The 26,421-nt window shown below is 37.3% G+C and overlaps 1 protein-coding gene across 8 annotated transcripts in view; it reads right to left on the bottom strand.

The window, feature by feature from the left end:
* The window catches only part of beta-Spec (spectrin beta chain), a 63,721-nt gene extending 41,319 nt beyond the window's left edge, over positions 1-22,402 (bottom strand). For 6 of the 8 annotated variants that reach the window (XM_065222520.1, XM_065222513.1, XM_065222516.1 and 3 more), the window contains exon 1: positions 22,151-22,402. The gene's annotated coding sequence lies outside the window, so the exon portion shown is untranslated. Of the gene's footprint in view, positions 1-16,833; positions 17,131-21,947; positions 21,967-22,150 lie in introns of those variants that run through there. The other 2 variants (XM_065222515.1, XM_065222514.1) reach the window with 2 other exon arrangements.
* Positions 22,403-26,421: the final 4,019 nt, after the last annotated feature.

Raw genomic sequence — 26,421 nt, 5'->3', positions numbered from 1 at the left:
CGTAAACGTACATATATGTTGACCGATCGGACGCACAGGAAGTAAACGGTGAACAATAGATATATAAGGTCGCTGACTCGCCCATGAAATTAATCGAAGCAAATAGACGTCTACGAAGAGAAAAAAAAATTGGCAGTGTGAGATAAACTTTTTCTGCTGCCGGTGCGCTACACGGTGAAACCCCGGACGAGCTCAGATTATCGATTTTGCTATAAAATTAAATTGGCTCCTAGCTGGTACCTCAGTCTGAACCTACGGTAGGTGAATAGCGTACGGCGTTCGGGGAGCTCGCAACGTTGAGAAATACTGCGCCTGGTAAATGAACTTATACAACTCAGAGTTTGTTGAAAACGTTCGACAAATATTTGCACGAACGCTAATTGATTGCAAGGGGGGTAAACTGTGATACAGAAAAAGGAGATGCAATTGGGATTTTATTTCTATAATTGACAGTAACGAATCACCTAAAAAACGTAGGAATATTTTCGTTTAAATAGCAATTTATTTGTTTTGAAGAGAAAATAATGTTTTAATTTATTAAGGTTTTTAAAAAATATAATTAATTACAAACTTACAAAATAAATCAACTCAATATACCATTTTTTTACACCCGTCCGAGTTAAAATCTCATCCCCGGACAGGTCACGAATGACCCAAGAGTATTGAAGTGAAGATAATATAATCAAACTCGCCACCTCCGCCTTGGAAATATCGTGCCTTCCCTACTAGGCTATCTGAGGCCCCTGAATCGTAAGCATGCTGAAGAATTTTTGAAGATTGTTTTTCTAATGCTACGACTATACGTGCAATAAATACGAAATTGACGCTGACGGTATTAACTATTGAACTGAAAGGGTATTTTATATTCTTTGTTATAAGGACTTTCAGACGATTCACCCGTGGTTTTATGCTTGATCAAAAAACTGTCACTTCGCTGTACCTAATGAAGTTATAAAAATCTGTGATTTAAAAATGAATTTGCGTTAATTAATGCATATGCTATATACATCTTACACTAAAACAAATCGACATGTACGCATCATGGGATGCATCATATGATAAAGCGTTTTCAGGAGGTTTTAATTCTGTTATCTAGGGTGTTTGATAATATAGGCTAAGATTACCGTTTTAAAAACCGTACACCTCGACCTTCCACTATTTTTAACGCCCAATACGCCCACGCAAATCAATACCACTATTGGAAAGGGGAGAATTTCTCCTACCAAATGATGTTGTTGATTTAATGTGTTACATGTTGTTACAATTTTTGCTTACCAAAGCTTTTAAGCCGTTTTCAAATGTTAAGCCTCCCCATAAAAAATTTGACAGATGGGGAATTTCACTGTCGACCGGCGAAATCGATTGTATACTAAATAGACCTATTAATAAACCGACAACGTCGGGATTAAAGGGTGATACGGTCAAAATTTGGTCAAGGGAAAACGCGTGTAAATCGGTGAAATCGTTTATTTAAAAAATCAAATTAAATTTCTTTTTCAAGTTCAATTAGTATAAAATTCAGGAAAAATATTCAGTTAGGCTTCCGCTTTTCCAAATCCGAATTGCCGGGCCTTACGCTTGACCCCTGCCATCAGATTTTGTACAGCCACCTTGTCCACCTTCTTCGCCGCAGAAAGCCAGTTTGCCTTGAACTGCTGCTCGCCCTTAGCAGTTTTTTGGTCTTCTTTAGGTTCCGCTTGACAATAGCCCAGTATTTCTCAATTGGGCGGAGCTCTGGCGTGTTGGGAGGGTTCTTGTCCTTGGGAACCACCTGCACGTTGTTGGCGGCGTACCACTCCATGCCCTTTTTACCGTAATGGCAAGATGCCAAATCCGGCCAAAACAGTACGGAACAACCGTGTTTCTTCAGGAAAGGCAGCAGACGTTTATTCAAACACTCTTTCACGTAAATTTCTTGGTTGACAGTCCCGGAAGCTATGAAAATGCTGCTTTTCAAGCCACAGGTACAGATGGCTTGCCAAACCAGATATTTCTTTGCGAACTTTGACAGTTTCATGTGCTTGAAAACATCTGCTACCTTTCCCCTTCCTTTTGCCGTATACAACTCCTGTCCCGGAAGCTGCTTGTAGTCGGCTTTGACGTAGGTTTCGTCGTCCATTACCACGCAGTCAAACTTCGTCAGCATCGTCGTGTACAGTCTCCGGGATCGCGCTTTGGCCGTCGTATTTTGTTTATCATCGCGATTTAGAGTCACTACCTTCTTGTAAGTCGATAGTCCGGCTCGTTTTTTGGCTCGATGCACGGTTGTAGACGATACACCCAGCTTATTTGCGGCATCTCGGAGAGAGAGGTTAGGGTTTCGCTTGAAACTACCGGCAACTCTCTTTGTCGTCTCAGCGGCTTCCGGTTTTCGATTTCCCCCCGATCCAGACTTCCTTGCTGTCGACAAACGTTCCCCAAACACTTTAATTACATTTGTAACGGTTGATTTGGCAACTTTTAGCGATTTTGCAACCTTGCGTGCGAGTAGCTCGGATTTTCGCGATGCGCGAGCAAAATTTTGATACGCTGCTCTTCTTGCTTGGACGGCATTTTGACAACTGAAGAGTGAATTCCAAAATCAAAATAGGAGCAACATTCTACACACACACACCTTCAAAATGAGGGGTGTTCAGGTTTTTTAAATGCAAAATTGAAAGAAATACGTCAAGTTGATATTGACCAAATTTTGACCGTATCACCCTTTAGTACACTAGTTATTTTTGTTATGTTTTGTTTTGCCTCGTAACGTGGGTAGATCACTTTTTCGTGGTTCGTTACGGTATGTAAGATCTACCACCGATTCCTAGTCCTGACTACTTCAAACTAGGGGAACAGGATTTTTCAGTAATTCAAGGAACACATCTTAGTCCTTGTTACTTTTTATGCCTTGTTGATAGTGACAAGACTCGGCTTTGTCTACCGAGAATGATCTTGAAACAAGGAAAAAAAATGAGTTAGTTGTCTTCATCTATGTGATTCCTAATCTTCTATTCGTTGTTCCCTAGTTTGAAGTGGTTAAGACTAGGGTTCTGATGCATGGTCATTATCGGTGTCATACCTTAATTTTGTTACTAAGGAATCCAATTTTGACTGACAAAGGGACGCGCCTTTGGAGGGTGTTTCAACACTCCGAAGGGTATAAATAGTGGGACCTTTCAATTAGAGTCGTATCCTTTCGATAAATGCAAGAGCGGCAATTGTAAAAAAAAAATCGAATACTTCATCATTCCTCTATAGTGATGGAGTAATACGACATGCACTAAACTAATGACACGCGATATACTTCAATAGATCAATTTACTGGTCGCAGTAGTGTTAGGTCTCGAACAGAGGAAAAAAATATGTATTAAAGAGGATATCTATTGTAAAATCTGGCAATTGTATGTTTTTTATTGGTGTTTACGTACATACGAAGTCGGTTTACGTAGTGATTATACAATAGTGGCAGTTAGACTAAGTGAGTGCAATTTTATTATTGAATGTCATTACAACCTGGTATATATAATAAGTATTAATATTTTTGTTTTTTTTTAGGAAATCTTACAATGGCAAGCAGGTGGAGTACTTGGCGTAATAAGTATGTAGATGTAGTATGTTTTTTTTAGAAACAATTGGGTTCTTTAATTTTGAAAAATATGTCGGTTTTCATACATCATCTGAATGGGCGTCGTTTTCTGAGCACTTCCATCTCAATTTTTAAATCAAGATTTAAAGCAAAATAATCTCTTCACTGTTTGACACAAAACTAACAAACGGACAGCTTGTTCCCATACGAAGAAAGATCGAGGGCAGTTAAGATGGTGATTTTTGCTAATGTAATCACACTTATTTAAAATAGTTCCAGTGCTCCAAAATTGATGAAATTTTGGATTTCGATTCCATTTGTAATGCAGATTACGAATATGTAATTACCTCAATACCCCTAAAGAACCCAATTTAATTACCCGATAAATTAGTGTATTTCATCTGGTTTCATCAATTTCATAAGCCGATTTAACAGTTGACTTAATATTTTCCATAGTACAAACAACTGAATGAATCGATTAACCACTCTATTTTGTTTGGTTCAATCAATTTCGTATGCTGATTTATTTATCGACTTAATCTTTTTCCATCGTAGAAACAATTAATAAACTGATCAATCAGTATATTTCGTCTGGTTTCATAGAATCCCTGCTACAACTCTGTCATCCTACTAATCGTTCGATTTGGTCGCTTCTGGTTGACTGATTTCCTATGATTTCGACTTCCGATTTCGTGTGCTGACGCGTCGGCAACGTCCCCTTAAGCAGTCCCATAAGAGTCGATGCAACAATTTATAAATCCGTCGGTTTCATAGTCGGTCGATCTTACCGACGAGAACCGATTTAGTCCAAAGGAAAATCGGGAGGATTTTTTAGGGGGCTGCATTTAAAGGGGCTTCGTAATCTTTGAAACTTGACAGCCAGCACAGTCCCGAGCAGCTGTTTGACAACTACTGTACCTGTATGTCATTGCTGCCTTATCACTACTATGACAACTCTTTAGGGTAACCTTAAACCCATTGAAAATAACAACCGAACTTTATAAGCAGCACTTCTATCAATATCCTGTCCCCGGTGTCCCTCGAGATCCCAGTGAGCTGGCTACAAGGACAAACTACAGAAAACGACCTAATACCAACAATCAATACGAAACTAACGATTTTAAATTGGCTCACCACTTTAGTAGCCTATTGGTCCCAAGCAAACGATTAACGTACCCTATTCTAGTTGAAATTCTATTACTACACTATGTTTGTTTTGATTCGCTATGAAAGTTTGACAGATAACATCAGGGGTGTGTGGATTCATGTAGAACATGCAGGGGTGAGTGAAATAGCTTGGGACTGCTTGGGACCGTTGTTCTGGTACTGAGTGAGCCAAAAATAATAATGATTTTCTTCGGGACCCAGTGGTCTTAGAGTTACCTCTATGCTAATACTGATAGATCTAGAATCCGCTCTGCTGCAGAAATAAGATCTCAAGTCCATCACCTACCGCTCAATGTTCCTGTGTCTGGATGACTAGATCGACTAGATCGACTAGCACCGGGCCCAGTTCAGCAGTATTTAGTTTACTTATTGTCAATTCAGAGAAAAATTAGCATTTGGCTTCTGATTTGACAACCGAAATTGACAATCGTCACTGACAGCCAATGCCAATTAAACTTTGAAGCACTGGACCAAAACTATTCGCAGAATGCTATGTCCTCATAACAACGCGAAAAGCATCACAACACGCAGAAAAATGGGTTTTTGTTTCAGGGCCTAATGTATTTTGTTATTGATTCAAACATATTGTATCACTATTTCAACAAAACATGTTTTTGAATCAACAAAATGGTTTTTAGAATCAACAAACAGATTATTGACTCTACAACAGGTTTGTTGATTCAAAAATATTTTTCTTTGAATTAACGGAATAATATATTTGAAACAATATCAAAAATATATTAGGCCCTGAGTCAAAAATATATCCATTTGAACTTAAAAACCATTTCTCTGCGTGAAGACATCAATAAAACAAACGAAAGTTCGGATTAAAAATCTAAGATAAATGAAGATTGTGTGCGGATTTATAGCGTTACATCCCCGATGCATCATTTAGATAGAAGAAAATAAAGCTTTAAAATATTGTATGTACAAAGTGATGCAGTCGATAATCGAGCTGCCAATCCAGCCACCGTTCAACCCAATCATGACTAAAAATATACCGAAAATTCATCCTGCATTCTAGCCTGCAATCTAGTTAAATTAGGCAAGTTTTTACAGCGGTCCTTGAGCGATCCAGCAACACGTTCGAAGCCGTCAACCAAGCCATCTAGAGGGTCAGTGGAAAATAGTTCATTTTGTCCTTAAATGGGCAATAAACGACAAGAAGTAAGCATGAAATTGGAAGAAGAAGAAGTCATATAGAAGTTATCAACACATCGATAATGTAAATGTATCTATTATTTAACCGACACATTTTCAATCATTGGAATTTATATTAATGCAATGTAAATAGGCCATTTTAGTTCAGTATATACATTGCGGAAACAACTTAAATCAACATCAATGTTTTGACAACTGTGATTGCAAGAAAAACTATTTTCATCGTATGTTATTCATTAACAGCAAAACCTATGAACTGCACTTAACAAGTGAAAGAAACGACTATAATAATAAAGCATCATTAATTGTCCGCATTTTTTGGAACATAAAAATTGTCATAATCTCCGTCATCGAGGAGAGCACGAAGGGCGGCACAATGTGAGTAAACATCCATAAAGTTTCTCAAACCGGGCGTGATAATTCGCTCGTTTTCAGATCGTCGCTTGCCGTGATCACGTTCGACGATCGATCACGAAATAATTTAGAAGCATTTAATAAAACACGTGCATTCAATATAGCCTGTTGTTTCGAACAGTTTATCATGCGCAATACAAACAACAACAACTAGTTCAGTAATGATGTTTTACACATGGTGCGGTATACGTTCGCCGGCAAGTAGGTAAATACGCATACAAATGCTTTCGATATGCCGGTTACGCCGGACCCAAAGACTGGTTTTTGCTACCGATACCGTCAGACGGTAGAAAAAATAAAATAAAACAGTCGCGGTCTGCTTTCTGCTACATTATTAACTTTCTTTGCCCTAGCACTACGAACTAAATACATTAAAAGTCCCCGCATAAATACACTCAAGGCGTAGCAAAATAGCGATAGGTGTGCGGAGCAACCCATATCAATAAACAGGAAAGTTAATTTTTGGGAAATGAAAACAAACATAAAAGAAGACAAGAACCAAGATTATCTGACACGTTGAAGTGATTCTTCCATTAATGGACTCGTTCCAGTTCCATGGACAAAATGTCGCTAGTACGGTTGTGAAACTACAGTAGAGTAGAATTCAATGAAAGACGATGTGATAAGCGTGCATCACCAATTTTGAAAGCAAATAACAGTGAACGAAAAAATATTCACATTCAAGTTAAAAAACGACTTGCATGTTCAATAAACATAATGCGTTCTATAAAAGATTTTCCTTCTTTTGCAAATACGTTTGAATAATTCAACAAAAATTACACCCTACCTATTTTCCAAACCCACCCGCATTAATGTTTTTAGAGTAGCAGTTTTCATCGCCGTAGCCTATCTTCATCCAACGGGTAGACGATCATCAGAAGGTTTAAAACCCATATGAACCTTACGGGCATTCGCAGAAGAACTACTAATACCAACACACCCGTTGAACTTCAGAACTAGGTACCGTTGCTTTGCTTTTACTATTTTGCTAGCTTTTCTGTTTCCTTGTACCGAATATTGTAATGTGGCTAACGTATCTACGTCAAGACTTCGAATAAACTGTAAACTCAGTTGTATACAATTTCTTTCTCAACTCGGCGGTGGAAAGCGCTTCCCCGCCACTCTTGCCACCTAAACAAACATTCTTCACGCTTGCTATGCACTGCGTCCCTCGTTCTTCTCACTCTCTTTGTGGTATGTTTTTGCTAACTGCAGTACTGAGAACAGCCAAGAGAAATCAAGTGTATTTGAATGACAAATAGCGAATTCGTTTATTATCGGGGTTGGAACCAGTTCCAACCCAGTGCGAAACCGAACTTTTTGTCAGTGCGAACCTCAACCTGAGCTAGGTTTTAAAAACAAAAGAGCAAACTGACGTTTGTCAGAAAACAAGCAGACCCAATCTTGATACCCGATTCAGGTTGGAACTGAATAATAAACGAATTCGCTAAAAGTTTCCATACACTGCCGTGCAAAAGTTTCATGACACCCATAGAAAGGCATGCCATTATTGATACAACACTTGGCGTAAGATTTCAAAGAACTTGCATCGGGAAGATACTTAAGAATTTTACAAAGGTGTTTTATGATGTTGTAAAAAAAAACAATCGCGGTAAATACATTCCTTAAAACATGATCTCATTAATCCATTGTTATAAAGCTTGCTTCATTTAGAATTGGAACAAACTTTTGCTCATATTGTGGTGCTCCTGGTGGACGGATTTGGAAGTTCTTGGCGCCCACGTGTCGGGAATTTTGTCAGCTTCACGTATGTATTTTTGACATTCCGCAAATCGACTGTACTTTGTAAACAATCAACTTGGAAGCCGAAAGAAGGGAAAAAATTATGCACAGTTATTTGGAAAATCCATTGTGGTCTGCATCTAGGCTAGCTAAACAGCTGAAATTGCCCAGAAATACCGTATGGCGCGTTATCAAACGGTATAAGGAAACATTGAAGACGATTCGGAAGCCTCAAGCCAATCGTCGGAGTGGAACTGTCGATCGGAAACTGCGTGGTAAGATTTTGAAGACGATTAAGAGGAATCCCAATCTGTCGGACCGTGATTTGGCCAGAAATTTCGGTGCTGCCCATAGTACCTTGAGGAGAACTCGACTCCGGGAAGGAATCAAGTCGTATCGAGCTAGCAAACAGCCAAATCGGACCATAAAACAGAATAGTGTGGCCAAAATCCGTGCGCGGAAGCTATACGACCAGGTGCTGACCAAGTTCGACGGGTGTCTTCTGATGGACGATGAAACCTATGTCAGGCAAATCCCAGGTCAAAAATTTTACTTGGCAACGGCTCGGGGGGATGTCCAGCCAAATTTAAATTTGTTTTTGCCGACAAATTTGCACGAAAATTTATGATTTGGCATGGCATTTGCAGCTGTGGCAAAAAAACGAAAGTTTTCGTTACAAATAAGACAATGACGTCGGAACTATACCAAAAAGAGTGTCTCCAAAAACGAATTTTGCCGTTCATTCGATCCCACGACCATCCCGTAATGTTTTGGCCAGATTTGGCAAGCTGTCATTACAGCAAAGTCGTTCAAGAATGGTATGCAGAGAAAGGGGTCCAGTTTGTTCCGAAAAACCTTAACCCACCCGACTGCCCCCAGTTCCGCCCTATTGAGAAATACTGGGCAATCATGAAGAGGAGACTCAAGGCAAAGGGAAAGGTTGTCAAAGACATCAATCAGATGAAGACCTGGTGGAATAAGATAGCTAAAACGATGGACGAAGAAGGTGTGCGCCGCCTAATGAGCCGTGTTACAGGAAAAATTCGAGAATTCCTTCGAAACCGTGACGAATAATTTTATCCGTATTTTTTCTTAAAAGTATGAAGAAAACGCTACATTTGTATAAAAAAAGATCTTGAATTCAATAATAAATAACTGAAATACAGGCAATTGTTTTTGTTCCAATTCTATCTGAAGCAAGCTTTATCACTAATATAGGAATGACATTTCCAGACCTTTGCACGGTAGTGTATGTTGCTAGTTTGAACTGCACTAGCAGGGTGTCCTTTGATGTGCAGGTTTAGTACGTCGACCATTCAAAAAGGAACAAGGGTGAAAAGGTGAAATGCCTTTAGGTCGACATCGGGACGCCACCACCCTGACGGCAATTGATGGGCTGCTGCAATGTTGTCGCACGAAGCCTCACTACTATTTATTTGAAGAAAACTATCCGATTTCAGCCACAAAAAAGGCGAAAAAAATAAACGCGTCCTGCTGGCTACGAATACATTGTAAATAAATAGCTGCAATATTAAAGGGGGCTCACATTGGAGCCGTTTATAACCTAGTGAACGTTGGACGTTCCTACTAAAATAATGTGGCTATGCTCAAGTGCTCAAAGTGGACTTTATGTTTTGACAGGTGTAAGTTCTAAGAGAATCATCACACCCCATACAATCAACGTCTGATAACAAAAAGAAACTTTATTTGTTTACATTGAAGCTTTCATCTTAGCCGTACTTCCTTCTTCTTCTTTTTTTTAAATAAGCATGACAGTATGACAGGGGTCAACATTTTTTTACATTTAATTTAAAAAATAATGATTTAAATTAGCGAATGTTGTGCAGTCAAAGTTTTTTTTTTAATCTTGCGGAACGCAAGCACGGGTTTTACACGCTATATATTAGATAGGCGAATTTACGTATTCTCGACAATCTAAGCAGCGTCCTCGCTTCTACTATCATTTTTCTTCGGCAACCTTCCCATTATGTATTTGTCGTCAATCAAGTGAAGACATTTTATGTTTTACCTCTAAAAAATGTGATATTCGAAAAGACTATAGTAAACAGTATGTGCGGCTAAATAATAGAATTGAAGTATTGCTACAATTTGGTTTTGACATTGCAAACTAAATAGTTTCGCAATACTTACTGCATGTTGCCATCCTCTGATTTAAAGTTTTAAATTTGTCATAATTTGTACGATGGTGGCTTGTAATAAATATATTTAGATTTCGTAGTTGCCGGGAGGGTATGTAAAAATTAGAGTAGAGTTCTACCATAGAGGTAACTGTAACTGGTAGGTGACCAAAATGCGCTACAATATTACAGCATTGATATTTTCACATTTGACCTGCGTGTTTGCTCCTCTATTATCGAAATCAGCGGCATTTTGTAGTGCGTATATTTCATTAAAAAAAAACCTTACAGGTTTGCTCGGTCGTATAAATGTAGTCAGATTGAAGCTGAAACACTAGGGAATCGTTCAAATACATTCAGCGGATTGTTTTGTTGTAAACATATAGTGAAATTAATTTTTAAATTGTTGTTGCCGAAAACAGACAATGGGTGCCGAAGTTGTCATTTACCCTATAGAAAAGTGAAATCATTATGGTGGAGATATTCAAAAATCGACAAGCCTTAATATAATTCCTATAAACTATCCTGGCGGATTCCGGTACTGTTAGTACTACTTGTTGTATTGTGCATCACCAAATCACCCTATTAAATTAACTCAAGAACAATTTCACAATATTCGTTGAATTGAGCAATATATTTATCATTTCTCATCACAACATAAAACTGGCAGCAAAGAAGATGATGATGATGATGAAGCGGTTCTATGGTGTAGAGATATTTCTCCACCGATTCCAACCTTACGCCAACAGGTTCACTCCCCGACATTAAAAATGCAGCTACAAATGCGGTACGTTGTCTCATCTACCATCACTAATAGATTGAGGGTTGAGTTGAGATGTGTATACGAAACTAAGCTGAACACGAGGGGTGACCGATCGGTGTATCATGCCGGCCGCACCGAAGAGCAACTGCGCTCAGGCATCAGTCGGTCCGTTCTCTGAGTTCAGAGTTTAAAAATATAAAATTACTCATCCATTGAGGTTTCCAAAGCGCAAATACGGCAGTACTCGGCGCGAGCAGACCACTACTAGTGTGCACAACCGCTATACCCACACAGCATCCATAGGGCGCGAGAATGCAAATCACGAGTTCTTGTGATTCTCATTTTTGTTTTCGTCCGAAAATGTTCGTCACCATCCTCTGAAAGTTTATTAGGAATTTCCTGCAGTTATTCAGCCCTCCCAAGATCACTATTTAAAAAAAAAAGAGCTACATATGTCTCTAAATCATCGACTAGTATACATTTTAAGTGTGCGATAATGTCCTACATAATGATTGTACTTTGGACCGAAATGTAAGCAAAGAACATTACCGAACTGATTTATGTAATCAATACCTAGCAATGTGTGTGCATTCGCATGTTTCCGTACTAAACTTGGGTGCTTTTCTAGTTTTTACTATGATCAAATGCTTATGTGCGGCGTTGAAAAGGAAATTGGATTCGATCCAATTAGATGTGTGTACGAAAAAGAATAAAGAGAAAAGAAAATAAAGCATTTTCCTTTTCCTAAAACCGTTTGGTTGACAACTTGGATACCATTCTTGGAACATGACCCACTTTTAATATAAGAGATGAAACAACATTTTATCATTTCGATAACTTTTTGCTCAGTCAAAAAGAGAACGTTTGTTATTTTTCCTTCTTCAAATTGACATGCCCATGTAAAGGTTTAAATCACAGTGAAATGGAGCAACCATTCAGCCAGCAGTGTGATGAGTCACACAGTTCGTCGCAGTGCCGCAAGAAAAGGCAATAAACAAAAGTGCAATAGTAGCTGGAGTGGTGCCAAAAAACCGGCAGCTGGTAGGTAAGCATTGGCTTGATAATATGGCTTAAAAAACAGTGTGACTATAATCAACTTCATATTTAGGGGAGATCGGGGTAAAACGGACACCTTAAGAATTGTTATTGTTTTATCGTCAATAAATAAAGCATTAATTATTAGCATAATCAGTATTCTGTAAGTTAACCTCACGCTAAAGGAAGCTACGTATACCAGTTTATTTAAAATCTTAACACTTACTACTTTTAAGAAAATCCAAAAATGTTCAAAAAAAATCACTATATTTTTTAGTTGTGAGTGAAACCACCTGTCCTGGGGATAAGACTTGAAAATTTAATGATTCTACAAGTCACATTATCATTCAAAAATAAGATCATTAGTGGTCACAGTGGATCTATTCTAGCATCATCTTATAACATTAAGTAAATTCGGACATTTATTTTTTATTTTTTTTTGTTATGAATTATTGACATTGCTCGTCTTGCCCCGATGGTAAACTATTCACAACGGTTCTATTTGCGAACGTAAAATTTAAAAATCTGGAAGTGAACTAGGAACATGATAGAAAACAGTGTTGTAAGCATTTTATTGTTTTGGTGTTTTACAACCTTCAGGGCTGGTAGTGCTGATGCAATATAATAGTAGTGACTTTAGTGACTAAAATTACGGAAATAGGATAACCCTTTTTTTGCTGTTTTATTTCAGCATTCCACTAACAACCCAATTTCATTACTTCATTATGATGGCTACCAAGTCACCCCAGAATTCTTTTAGAACAATCCGCAGAGACCATCTTTGTTCTCTTTATAATTGGACCTAGAATCCTCATCCAATAAATCTCCTCAGAACTGTCGTTAAAATTCACTCTCAATTAAATTGGAAATATTTTCAAAATTGTTTCCGAGCTGAATTTTGCGTCTGTTATAATTTAAAAAATAATCAAAAGCGACGCATGTATGTGTTAAGCCAAGTTCCACTATGTAGGTAAACCTGGCTTAAGATTTAAGCGGAGATGAAGAAATCGGTCCTCAGAGCATTTAATTTTACATGAGACTTTCGTACTCTGTACTTTGGTATTCTTCTCTGATATGTCTTGCTGTCATCCCTAGAATCATTTAAAATTCTTTTAAATTTACTTTGGATTTTTTAAAGTTCTTGAAAATCTTTTGAAAATCTATCACAGACAAATACTTGTGGAAAGTTTCCAAGGTTTACAATTTATTTTCTGGGAAAGGAGGTATATTTTCCCCGATTTTTAATCGAAATTGAAGGCATTTTTCAATAACTTTCCTGGTGTTCTAAAGTTTTAAGATTTACTGGTCACCCTGGTTAAAATTATCAATTTTTTAACAGATATGAATACTTTGTTAAAACTACTGTAGACTTTCTTAGTGCCAAATACACAGTTTAAACATTTTGTTGATATTTTTAAATTTAACTCTATTTTAGTAGTGAAAAAGTGACTTTAGTGACTATTTCTAGGGAAATAGTGACTTTAGTGACTTTTTGGTGTAAAAAGTTACTTTTTAGTGACTGGCTTCAAAATAGTGACCAAGTCACTAAAAAATGACCTGCTACTAGCCCTGAAACTTAGGAATTGCACACCAACAACAACAAAATCTTCTGAGAAGGAAAGAATTAAAATTATCGTAAGCATACTCTTAAAATTTCCGTCAAAATTTCGTTGGAACTCTCCTCGGAATTCAATTTCATTTGAGTTTTCTTTGGCATTCTTTTGGAAGCATCCTTATAATTTGTAATTGAATTCTTTACATAATTCCCTTTGAATTCTATAACCAAGTACTTTGGACTTTTTATAATTCACTAGCAGTTTTTTCACAAATCCTATAGAAATCTTATTGCAATTACTTTGTACATCTAGTTAAAACTCTCATTGTATTCTCCTTTGAATTCATCTGCAGTTCTTCTGGAATTTTCCTCACATTTAATCCTAATTATCCTTAGTATAACACAATACATTTCTTGAAATTCTTCCTCATAAGAATTGTTTTGGAATTCCCATTTCAATCGCCATGGAATTATTATGAAATTATCTTCAGATTTCTCTAGGAAACTTCTTCAAAATTTATACAATTTCCTTTGAATAAAATCCGGCAATTCCTTGGAATGATACTTAAAATTACCTTGGAATTCTCTTTCACCTTGAATCTGAAGTTCCTCAAAACTACCTTGAAAGCAATCCTCAGATTTGACTTGAAGTTTTACGCACATTTCTTTCCAGAACTTCTTTAGAATTCTCCTCCGAATGCCTTTGAAATTATCCTATCAGCTCCTTAGATATTCTCAACATGAAACAAATAAGAACAAATGAATTAGCCTAACATACATACCTAGTGTTTCGCCGCTGTATAATGTTTTTACGGCAACATTTTGTCTTATTGTAAGAATTGGTATGGTCAGTAAACTTCTACACAACTGATTATACCCATTCACAAGTTGATACAACTTTTTATGACATGTGTTACTCGAGTTGTAGAAAATATTATCGGAAACAACTTAGCTGAATACACTACTTGTTCTGTAGATTTCAAATCATAAAGTACCTTTAAGATTACTTGTCTTATCAAAATATACAATTCTGCTAGGGGATGTTTTTGAAGATACTTGAAGGAAATTTTGATTTTGGCACTGCGTAAGCATGTACGAAACAAATACGTTTTTCTACGCGTTTGAGCCACTCAGCCGCAATTTAAACGGTACGTTTTCATCGAACTTATCGGAACTAGTTCCAATCAGATTAATACAATTTTTTATAAAAAAAAAACTACAACGGACGGAGCTCAATCTACCCAACCTTACTTGCGTTAGTGATACGTTGTTGGAATATGTGCAGTTAGGTAAGTCTTTTTTGTATATGCATTTGTCCCGAATTTGACGAACCAAGAAAATAGTCTGTAATTAAGCCAAAAGAAACCATACCTAAAGAAGATAACCAAAGTACGCCCACGCAAACCAATACCACTTTCGGAAAGGTGAGAGTTGCCCATACCCGATAATGTTGTTGGTTTGCGTGGGCGTACTTCGGCTCGCGTGCAAAGGGCCTTACAAAGTTTGTTTACAAAAACTTTTGTGCCGTTATCAAATGTTACGCCTGATATAGATGATAGTTAGTTTTGAGTCGATAATCAAATCGTATATTTAAAAAAAAATCACAACTGGACCATACCATGCTCATATTACGGATAGTGTCCAAACATTGAACAATACTTTACATGTGAAAGTTCTCAATCTTACTATGTATTAGGTATAAAAAAATACATTACGAGGTGGAAGGGGGTGTCTAAAAAATATGCTACGTCTGCTTTCAAATTCTTCACATTCGTCCGATCATTCATCATTAAGATAGATCTTGTAGGCATACTTTGGTGCAACGAACCACTGAAAAAAAAACGTAAGGGTTTGAAAGATTTTCAAAAAGTTGAGAAGATACGAGTTTAATCTTCTTCTTTTTGACTATTACGTCCCAACTGGCAAGAATTGTTAACCTGAGGTCCTCTAGAGAAGCTATCGTTACCTAGGTTTGCTAATGAAGTTCTTCTGACTAATCATGCGAGTCTTTTGAATTTACCTTCAGATTATTGTGGACTTGCCTCACGATCCTTTAGACTTACATTCAGGGTCCTTCGGGCGTTCAACGGGGGTCCCTGTGCTTATTAAGTTCTCATTGAGAATCAATCAGTACGGAATTTGTCGACTGATTACTAAAAATAGCTCAATCTACCCAACCTTACTTGCGTTAGTGATACGTTGTTGGAATATGTGCAGTTAGGGGTAAGTCTTTTTTGTATATGCATTTGTCCCGAATTTGACGAACCAAGAAAATAGTCTGTAATTAAGCCAAAAGAAACCATACCTAAAGAAGCACTCATCACAACACCATGTTAACTCCAAAAAGAAAGGAATCATGTGATGATTTATACTAAATCCGTTCAATCGCGACAAATGAAATGCGACAAGGTACAGAGATAAGCATCCGTTTTCACCAATTTTGAGCAGTATGAGACATGCCGAAAAGGCATTAGTTCGCTTACTCACTCTTGCGGCAATCAGACGTCGTCGTCGTCGTCGAAGCTGTTGCTACCGCTGAATAGGATGGAGAAAAAAAATTCGGAAAATCAATATTACGCTTCCTACAAGGAAAACGGCTGTGCCAAAAAAAAACAAAACTTTGATCGTGATTTTTCGCCTCGACCGCGATTGTTGTGTTCAAGTGGAAAATTCATATCCTCCATGCCACTTCAGATTTCGGCTATTGCAAAACTACACTGCGGATGGTAGCCATATCGAAAGAAAAAGTAGTATTAACAACTAGGTAGGTATATGTGAAAATTTCTTGCCTGTCTAGGGATGACAGAAGGAAGCAAGCGAGTAAGCCAGCCAGTGTATCGAACAAAGCTACAGATCTCAGTCGCCTTGGTCGTCGGTATAGCGTAAAAATGGAATTCTTGGTGAGCGAAAGATACCGATTACATATGTCCAAAAATAGATCTTTCCACTCTTAGCTTACTGTCGATTTTATGGCACATGGAATCAGCCTACATTAATGCTAATCTGTTAATGTCAATGTAGATGTTTCCATCAAATAACTAAATCAGTGCAATTCTGACCTTCTTATTTCGACCTGAATACATTATTTCAGCATTTTTACATTTTCCAATGTGATCGATGACGACATCCAGTTATAAATTAATGACTCGAGGCCGTGAACAAATCAAGAAAAACCACAAGCAAACTTTATTTTAGGCACCGTTACACTGTCTCTTCCTTGCTGTTTTTTCGGTTCATGTTTGTCACTAGGTCGGACGACACAGTTTAACACCAAAAATATGTTACTCACCCGGACGTTACGTGTTTCCAGGAAATATCACAAGTAATCCGTAGGCTTAAATTTCCAATAAACCTAAACTTTTGCGACAGTTTTCCGTGAGTAGAGCAGACAAATTTTCCGATCAAACGATGCCTTCACATGAGGAAGAAAAATCTTTTACCATTTTCAGCACACTCGCTCGATATTAGCAAAGTGACTCTTTTTGCCTGTACGAAAATCGCCACTTCTCTCGCGTTCCTGTGACCGTGTGACATGGAAGCATACAGAACTCTGCTACACTGCATGTACGTTATAGATGTACACACGCTCACAAACAGCAGTAGGTAGATTCAAGAGTGACCACGGGCTGCGATTGCGCAATCGCTGCTTCGTCGCCTCCACGCTAGGCATAAAGCTACCGAACTAACATGGACTGATAGACGGATGCTCTCGCACTTCTCGCTGTATTTTGACTTTTCTGCTCAGTTGTGGTTGTTGTTGTTATTATTATTATGAGGAGATCGCGTTCTGGTGTGACGAATAGCTCTCGCTCTCGCGTAATCAACATCCGTAACGTAACAGGAGAAGCGCATACTTTGACAGCGAGGAAATCTTTACTGGCACGAAACGGTGGCAACAATCCAAAAATGCTAGGCTCCAGTGAGCCGTCTTGTGAATCTTGCACTATATGGTGCTTGCTGACGACGAACGGATGGATGGAAAGAAATTGATTAAATAGAAATATGAAAATACGATAAGATTATCAGCATATAGCATTTTCTAGATGGTGTTTGAAAAATGTCAGTGACACCTGACACTTTGCTGTTCTGCTCTGTAGATAGCGTTTCAACGTTTTATGCTTTCGTTTAATTCGAACACTACAAAATAAGAATGATCTGATCAAGTTGTGCTGCATTATCTTTTTACCCGATTTAATTCTCTCCTTTGGTAAAATTAACACAGAATGTTCAAAAGCACCTGCACCTGCATTTCACATTATTTATTTCATGCTAATCAAACTTACTGAGTATCCAACAGATAGGACCGCTTTCTTCACCTCCCATTCATAACTCTTCAAGATCCAAACCAAAATCACTTTTTCACTATTTACTAAATAGTATTTAGTTCTTTTTTTTTTATTGGTCATGTCACATGTCATGTCATTGATGTGATTGTTAATTCAATTTTTGGATTTGAATGTTTGTCGAGTCGGTAGACAAGCTTGTTTAGCAATGAAGTAATGAAATTGGATTGCTAGCGGAATACTTTAAATAAAACAGCAAAAAAGTTATCTTCCATTTAATTCCACTTTATTAAGCATTAAGTAGTCGAAATACGTATCTGTCATGAATACCAAAATTAATTAAGTGGAATTAAATGGAAGATAACCTTTTTTGCTATTGTTTTAACAAGTTAAAACTGATTGATTTCTTCTAACCAGAGAATCAAAAATATCTCAAAATGACATGCGACCAACGATCCAAATGATAATGCATTGTCAGTAACGGCAAGTATAGTAATAACGACAAAATCCACGTGCCTTTTTTCATGAAAAACTCCCTTTCCAGTAGGGATTGATAGGAACGGTGGCAGGAAAAGTTGTTTACAAGCTTATTCGCAACATACGCAGGAGATAATAAACGCAGAAAATTTGTCGTGAAAGTCGTCGCAAGCCTTTTGTATTTATTGTTGGTTACTCTGTGTTTGGATGGATATTTTTCTCTGAAAGCTTATGAAAATATATATAAATATAATGGTAGTGACTTAAGTGACTGAATTAATGAAAATAGTGACTTTAAAACAATAACAAGTGACTAATAGTGTCTTTTATTGAACGAAAAGAATTATTGTTCCAATCTTTCGTTGACTGCGACCCACTTCCAGAATTTTTACAAACTCACAATCACAACCCATATGAGCATTGTTCATGCTCCTTCAAAATAAAACAAATAATTGTTTAATGATCTTATAAATTTGGTTATTATTTGTATAATTATTATTAGGTAATCATATAATAATTAATTGCATTAATGCATTGCCCATTTCCTCACTCTATATTCATTTTTCTGACTCGAACAACAAACAATTTATTAAGATGATTTTAGATTCAGATAATTCGCGTCAGATCGGTCAAATTGGCGAAAAAATAGGCACATAGAAAAATGTTCAAAGTCACGGACTATTTTCATTAAATTTTAAAGCATAACTATGGGACCTACGCAACTTTTCTAGATAGCAGTCTAAGACCAAATTTAGAACAAGGAAAATTTGCCAACATGGAAAGATCGCGGACATAGAAAATTGCATGTTTCTAGGACTAAAAATATCGATCTGGGACAAATTTTAGAGATTTTAAACCAATTAATCAATGCTGGGACTTAAACATTCTAGATCTCTAAGACAAACAAATTAAGACAATTGTGCGGCTTGGAACAATTATTATATATTGAAAGTAATTAAAGTAAGTTCACAGTCCTAGAAAAATGTAAATGCTTTTGAAACATAAATGACATTTTATGATCTTGGACATAGATATTTTTCTAAAATCTGGTCTTGGTTTTTTTTTTATATTGCATGTAACAAGTCCAGCAAAAAACAAAACAATTTAATGGACTAAGAAAATAATTCACGATTCTGCGACATGATTTTTGCTTGATGTTTGGACGAATACTAAAGCTACCGAGCTTTAAAGATTTTTCAAAATTCAAAGGGGAAATGGTTCTAATGTTGGCCTTTGGATCTAATATTGGGCCCATCGCTAAAAAGCTGCTATTTATCAATTTTATCTAGATGAACGCGTCATTGAGACAGTACTAATGAATATTTTTGGTCACTATTGAAAATTGAGTCGATTGCTGAATTAATGTATGGGCCCAAATTGGGGACATTTGGGCCGACATATATTAATCATATAGTTGAGCAGCTTTACGACGACCTCCTACCAGCGATTTTAAGAAAATGATGCAATCAATTCAAGATTTTTGATGCTAGCATAAATAAGATCCAGTTTTCTCAAAGTGTTCTAGAAGAAAATCAAGGATCATTGAAAATAAAAATAATGTTATGCTCACCAAAATAAACCAACTATTAGCATCTCAGGAGTGCTGCTATCGTTTGAGTAAAGTATTGAACAGATATAAGCCCTTTTTCCTGCATTTTAGCGGTTTAAAAAAATGTGCTATCACGGACAGCGAAGTTATCATTTTATAGACAACCTACAGCAGTTTTACATTGATGATTTACAAAATTTGCACTATTCTTGGGAAAAAAAAATCAACAGGTTGTACGTACAATTGTTACGCATCTATCGAATCGACATTAGGTGTCGTATATAACATTGTGCTCGGTTGGGACATACGACAAGTAGTATTTTGATGAGCAAATTAAACAGAAATAAGGTAGCGGGCCCAAATTTACGTGTAGGCAGAGTTACTGCAATCGGATTTAAAATCTCATTTTTTTTACCTATTCAAAAAGCTCTCAAGAATTACCCTATATAATAATCGTATGCAAGTTATACAGTAATTTATTCTTGATATTCCTGTTTTTTTTTTCGTGGAAATAGACTTCTTACTTTTATCTAACGAAAGTTAAGTGTTACACAACATGATACTAGCATTAGCATGATTGGCCGTCCGCGGTTGCTACTCTGTTATTGCTACATCACCTGTAATTACACAGAAAAGCACAGATGACGCTTGGGACTAGCTATGAGATCTCAAACTTTATAATAGGCAAAACCAGCTCCAACCACGTCCAGGTCAATCAAGGAATGGCTACGAATTTGTGGACGTGATACTCGCTTTGTTGGAAGCCGAGAAATCCTCATAAATATCTGGTTTTGGCATCCGATACGCTGAATTAAAGTTAAAGTCATGGGTTTAAATTGATAAAGAAAGCGATTAACGAATATTGAATGTGAAAGGGAGATTGAACACATGATGTTCTACTTAGTAAGCAAAAACAATTTTTCTAAGGCAATCGAGCCATACCAAGGCAAATCCTTTCCCGTTCGTCCCTTTCACGATGTAGTGAGAAGAATCCATTAACCATTGAAACCCGGTACCGACGATGACGATGGGGTCTAGGTTTGGATAGATAACTGTAATACAACATTGATTTAAAAATCGTAAATCGTTTTTGCGGTGTAGCAACGGTGTAGCGTAAGCAGGAATAAGCGTGAGTCTTTGACAGCTCAACATCATTTGTTTGTAAACAAAGGTGCATCCTATATCTACACCTTAAATTATTTCGGTGTACGGCAGTGTAGCACCGGTATAGCTACACCGCAAAAACGCAAACGACATTAGATTCAACAAATAGTACGATTGTGCTGATAAAAAAAACAAGTTATAAAACATGATAACATGCTTTTCTTACATTGAATAATGTAGTACATAACAAACACAATTCAATTTAGGCACAAGGAAAAACAATTTTACTACTTACGTTTTGCTGGATCACTTATCTTTCTACCCTGTCCGGCGATATACTTACAGAGAAAACATAATACAAAGAGAAAGACCAAAATCCAAAAGGCCAAAAGCAAAGACATCACGGTGTCAGCTTTTGCAGAGGAAAGCAGTTTATGCTCCCCTATGTGCCAGTATGCGTGTGCACGCTTAAGCATAAACTTACAACATTATGTGTTTCGTTCCAACATTGAACGGGAGCGAGGGCACGCGTGTGTATGACAGAAAGGACTGTGTGTGTGACGTGTTCAATAGCACTCTCTCTGCAACTGTAGAAAGCCAAAAATTTCACGTTCTCCTCTACCCATCTCTTTCTTTCTTTAGCTCGGCAAGCGGTTGCGAGGTCAAACTAATAAAAACACTCGCCCTATGCCGAAAAAAACGGAACATTTAATTTAATCTTTTATATGAACATTGTAGTATTTTGCAACGTGCAAAGCATATTACTGAAAATAGTAAAATAACTAGATTAAAGTAACGAAAGATGCATCGGTTTCGCTGACTTCGATGACTTTATGAAAAATAAAAAATGATGGCCGATGATGTCATCGATTCAATTAAAATGTTTCTCTCTCATTCCTTTCGAATACGCTATCCTCGTTTTGCTCCCATGTCCAAATTATCTGCGCTATGGGCGTTGTCGTCGCCGCTTTTTCTCTGCACCGCACTCACTTTTCCCCTAAATATTATGCTGATGCTACACTGCCAGTACTGCTACGGCGGCTCCTCTGCCACACTCAAATTACAGTAGAGGTCGAGATCCAATTTTTTTCCCATTCGCCTCTTTTCAATATCCAACAAGAATAGAGCGAGTGTGAATGAAGGAGAAAACTTTTTTCATCAGCCAGGCGCAAAGGGAAGAAAAAATTACTCACATCCCAATCAATCGATTTCGTGAATTAAACTGTACTTTTCGTTCGTCTACGCGATCGCAAACTGTACTCGCACTACCGTTTCACCTTTTACGACACAATTTCGTTCGGGAAATGCAGTTTTTCCTACAATTTTCTGCACATAAATTTCCACTTGCTGGTTTTCAAATATTTTTCTTCACACACACGGCACAAATTTTACAGCGCGACGGCGACGACCATCTTCACTCGACTACGCTCACTTTCGGACAGAAACATTTAAACTTTTGCAATGCTCTCGAAGTTGAAGCCGAGGTGCAGCGGCAACAATTCTACTGTAGAGGAAAAGAGACAGAAGCTGCCCTCCTGAGTACGATGCCGGAAAAAGCTGAAAAGGCTGCGTGCAAAAAAGCGATTGTTTCAAGCTTTTTCACACGGAAAAAAAAGTCTCCACGCACAATAGAGATTGCTGACGTTTATCGTACGCACACTACGTCACGTATACGTATACGCAAAATGTTTTCATCGGGAAAAAAAAACTTCATAGCAGAAAATTTTCCCGATGAAAACAAATCACTGACACAATCATACTTTAGCAATCTCTATAAAGAAACTGATGTCGTTTTCGTTTTTGCGGTGTAGCTACACCGGTGCTAACACTGCCGTACACCGAAATATTTTAGGGCGTAGATATAGGATGCACCTTTGTTTACAAACATATGATGTTGAGCTGTTAAAGACTCGCGCTTATTCCTGCTTACACTACATCAGTGCTACACCGCAAAAACGAAAACGACATGAGTCTCTTTTTTAACTCTCCACACAGACAAAAAGTTGTTGAATATTACATCCAAAATGCTGCAACCAGGTCAATCCATCGGTTGTGTAATATAACGTTGTACGATGTACATTGATTTTGCGAACAAAATTACATCCATTGATGTAATATTGTATTTACTTTTTGCTATTACATCATTATTTCATACATCAGCTTGAATTACATTGATCGATATTACATTTTTTTTTTGCTGTGCAGCGCCCATAACCCTATAATATTCTGCATTTCACACCAAATTGGACTAATAAGCGCGTTTTCACTTATTAAAAAGTGTGATAAAATTGCAAGTTTACATCGAGGTTTACATCTAATCGTCTTGGTGTTTTCGGAGCACCTATTCCAAAGATGAATGCTAAGATGAAACTGTCGGAAGAAAGACTTTCAATTTTAGTGTCCTTTTTAACGGTCCCTTTCATCCAATGAATACCCCCAGTATGCAAGGTAATTTTATGGTGTTGCTGCCCCCTCGGTAGAGATGAAATTTTGCGCGCTTTTTTATCAAAATAATCACACCAAAATCAGAGATGTCCCATTTTTTAATTACTCGATTAACAACTAATCGATTATTTTTTGTTCGCTAAGCTGTCATTTTTTCATCAATGAGAGTGCAAAACTTGTTTGAAACGATCGGTGATGATCCTCTGCAGAAGTTAATGCTTATATCGGCATGATATAACCATAGAGGTAACTCTAAGACCACTGGGTCCCGAAGAAAATCATTATTATTTTTGGCTCACTCAGTACCAGAACAACGGTCCCAAGCAGTCCCAAGCTATTTCACTCACCCCTGCATGTTCTGCATGTATCCACACACCCCTGATGTTATCTGTCAAACTTTCATAGCGAATCAAAACAAACATAGTGTAGTAATAGAATTTCAACTAGAATAGGGTACGTTAATCGTTTGCTTGGGACCAATAGGCTACTAAAGTGGTGAGCCAATTTAAAATCGTTAGTTTCGTATTGATTGTTGATATAACCGATTACAAATATTTTACTGTTCGGTTCGTTAATCGACTAATCGATTATCCGAATGAAAATCGGCCATCACTAGATGAATGTGAAACTTCATTTTAAATATAAGGACCGTACATAAATAATGATACAATTTGAAAGGGACCGGGTCTAATCACAAATTACGTCCCCACGGTAACTGAAATAAACACGAGTGTTCACCGGTTGCTTATTCCTTACACAATAAGATTTTTTTGCCGAGATGGGCACCACCGAGCAGCTCGGCATTTTATTTTGCTGGAAATTAAGCAAAAAATATGTTTGTTAGCTCAGATCTCGGCAAAATTCCCGTTTGTTAGCTGAATCTCGGCAAGTTTTTCACTGAGATCCAGCAAAATAAAATGCCGAACTGCTCGGTGCCCAACAAACAATTTGAACTGATTAAAAGCTGAATAAGCTAAAAAATTGCTGAAGAAGCTACATTTTGCACGAACAAGTTCTTATTCAGCTTTCAATGTTTGTTGGGTGGTGCCCATCTCAGCGAAAAAATCTAAGTGTGTATGATGCAAGCAATAAGTGCTCCCAAGACATCAAACCGATTTGACGGAAATGTGCACTTCTATCACACTTTTTGCATTTTTGGGACAGTCCAGTTTCAGATGCAATCAGCAATACAATTTGTATGATTATTTTGCTTAACAGGGTATCTACCCAAACCATTTGTGGAATAATTCTATTATTTGAGTAATCGTACAGGTATGCTATATTTTTTTTACTAGGAAAGGAATCGTTAAAGCAAACTCATTTCTATTGTGTGATTTTAACTAAGTATTTAAGTAGCAGAAAAATATCACCTGATAAATATATACAGAGATGTATCGCTGTTTGTGTATAGAGTTTAAGCCGGTATTTCTTTATCCCAATTCCAAGCTTCCTGATCATCGGTTGTAATAACACCGACACCGCCGGTGGTAATAATACTCACCACACATGGAATCTGGTTAAAAATCAGGTTTCAACACAGCTTGGTAAAATCTCCAACATCCGATTACCTCGAGGGGGGCGACACATCTAAATCTCAAGTTTAGATGCTCAACAAATCTCACACTAGCGAATCAATCTTCGAAAAATCTTCTTTCATTTGTCGCATCTACTTGCATCGCGCATCATCTTTTTGCAGGAAATCTTTAGAATCGTCATCAATCTTCTTTCTATCTACTCAGCATGGTCGCAGCTAGCCACAGCATAAAACAATTTTTTCTGCATCGTAGATAGAGTCGTCCCCCTCGGATTACCTCGGCATTCACTTTTTTGAGACCTCTGCAAAATATCTGTTTGTTAGCAGATATCTCAGCCGAGATATCAGCAAAATGTTATTTCAGGCGTAACATTTGATAACGGGACAAAAGCTTTTGAAAACAAACTTTGTAAGCCAGGTTGTAAGGTCCTTTGCACTAGAGTCGGTGTATAATCAGTCACGCCAAGAGAAAAACAGTTGAACTCCCATCACGGTTTTCGAAAGATTCCCTTTCATTTAACTTGGCAACAGAGGACTTCTACATCTACTTCAAATGACTTCTAGCGAGAAAAAATAATAGCGGCTGTAGTAAATCATTATATCAGTGATTTTGTCAAGTTATCTTAACAAAAAAATAGTAGAAATTCGCATTACTGATCATTACCAAACGTATCCCATGACAATTGAATGCTCACTGCGTGTTTATTATCAGTTCTTCGATTATATTTTATAATTTATTGCAATACCTTTCGTGGACTTTTCATAGCATCGTAATGTTTGTTAACTTTGCACGATAGGTAGCTGGTTTGACAGTTCGATAGGTAGACTCGGCTTCACTCTTGGCCTGACTCATTATACACCGACTTTACTTTGCACGTGAACCAAAGTACGCTCACGCAAACCAATACCACTTTCGGAAAGGTGAGAGTTGCTCCTACCCGACGACATTGTTGGTTTGCATGGGCGTACTTCAGTTCGCGTGCAAAGGGCTTTACAAAGTTTATTTTCAAAAGCTTTTGTGTTATTATCAAATGTTACGCCTGATTTGTTAGCTGAGTCCTGGCAATTGTTTTACTGAATCTCAGCAGTATAAATAGGAGAACTACTTGGAATATTGGGGGAAAAAAATTAAGTGTGAAGGAATCCAGAACAATGTAGTAATGTAGATGATACCTATAAATAAAAAGAATAAAATTATAATGAACAAAATAACTCACCAATTGAGGATTGATTTATTGCATGACGCAATGACCGAAACTGAATATTTTGATCTGGTACAGATCAAAACAGAAGCAAATAAACAAACTGACGTTTATCGCTTCTCACACAGCTTACTGCGAATATATAGTATTGGACGATCTTGGATAAACTATCGTGTTGCTTATGGTTGGAGTCTCAGGAGAGCTTTAATGTGAAAGTTGTTATGAATGCGAGTATGAATGTCGAATGAAAACTAAGCGATGGAAACCAATATATCGGATATAA

Source organism: Ochlerotatus camptorhynchus, unplaced genomic scaffold (genome assembly GCF_037179485.1).
Source record: "Ochlerotatus camptorhynchus isolate MF236.1 unplaced genomic scaffold, CSIRO-AGI_Acam_v1.1 ptg000171l, whole genome shotgun sequence".
Taxonomy (NCBI): domain Eukaryota; kingdom Metazoa; phylum Arthropoda; class Insecta; order Diptera; family Culicidae; genus Ochlerotatus; species Ochlerotatus camptorhynchus.
The sequence above is the reverse complement of the archived record's forward strand: the minus strand, read 5'-3'. Positions and strand labels throughout refer to the sequence as shown.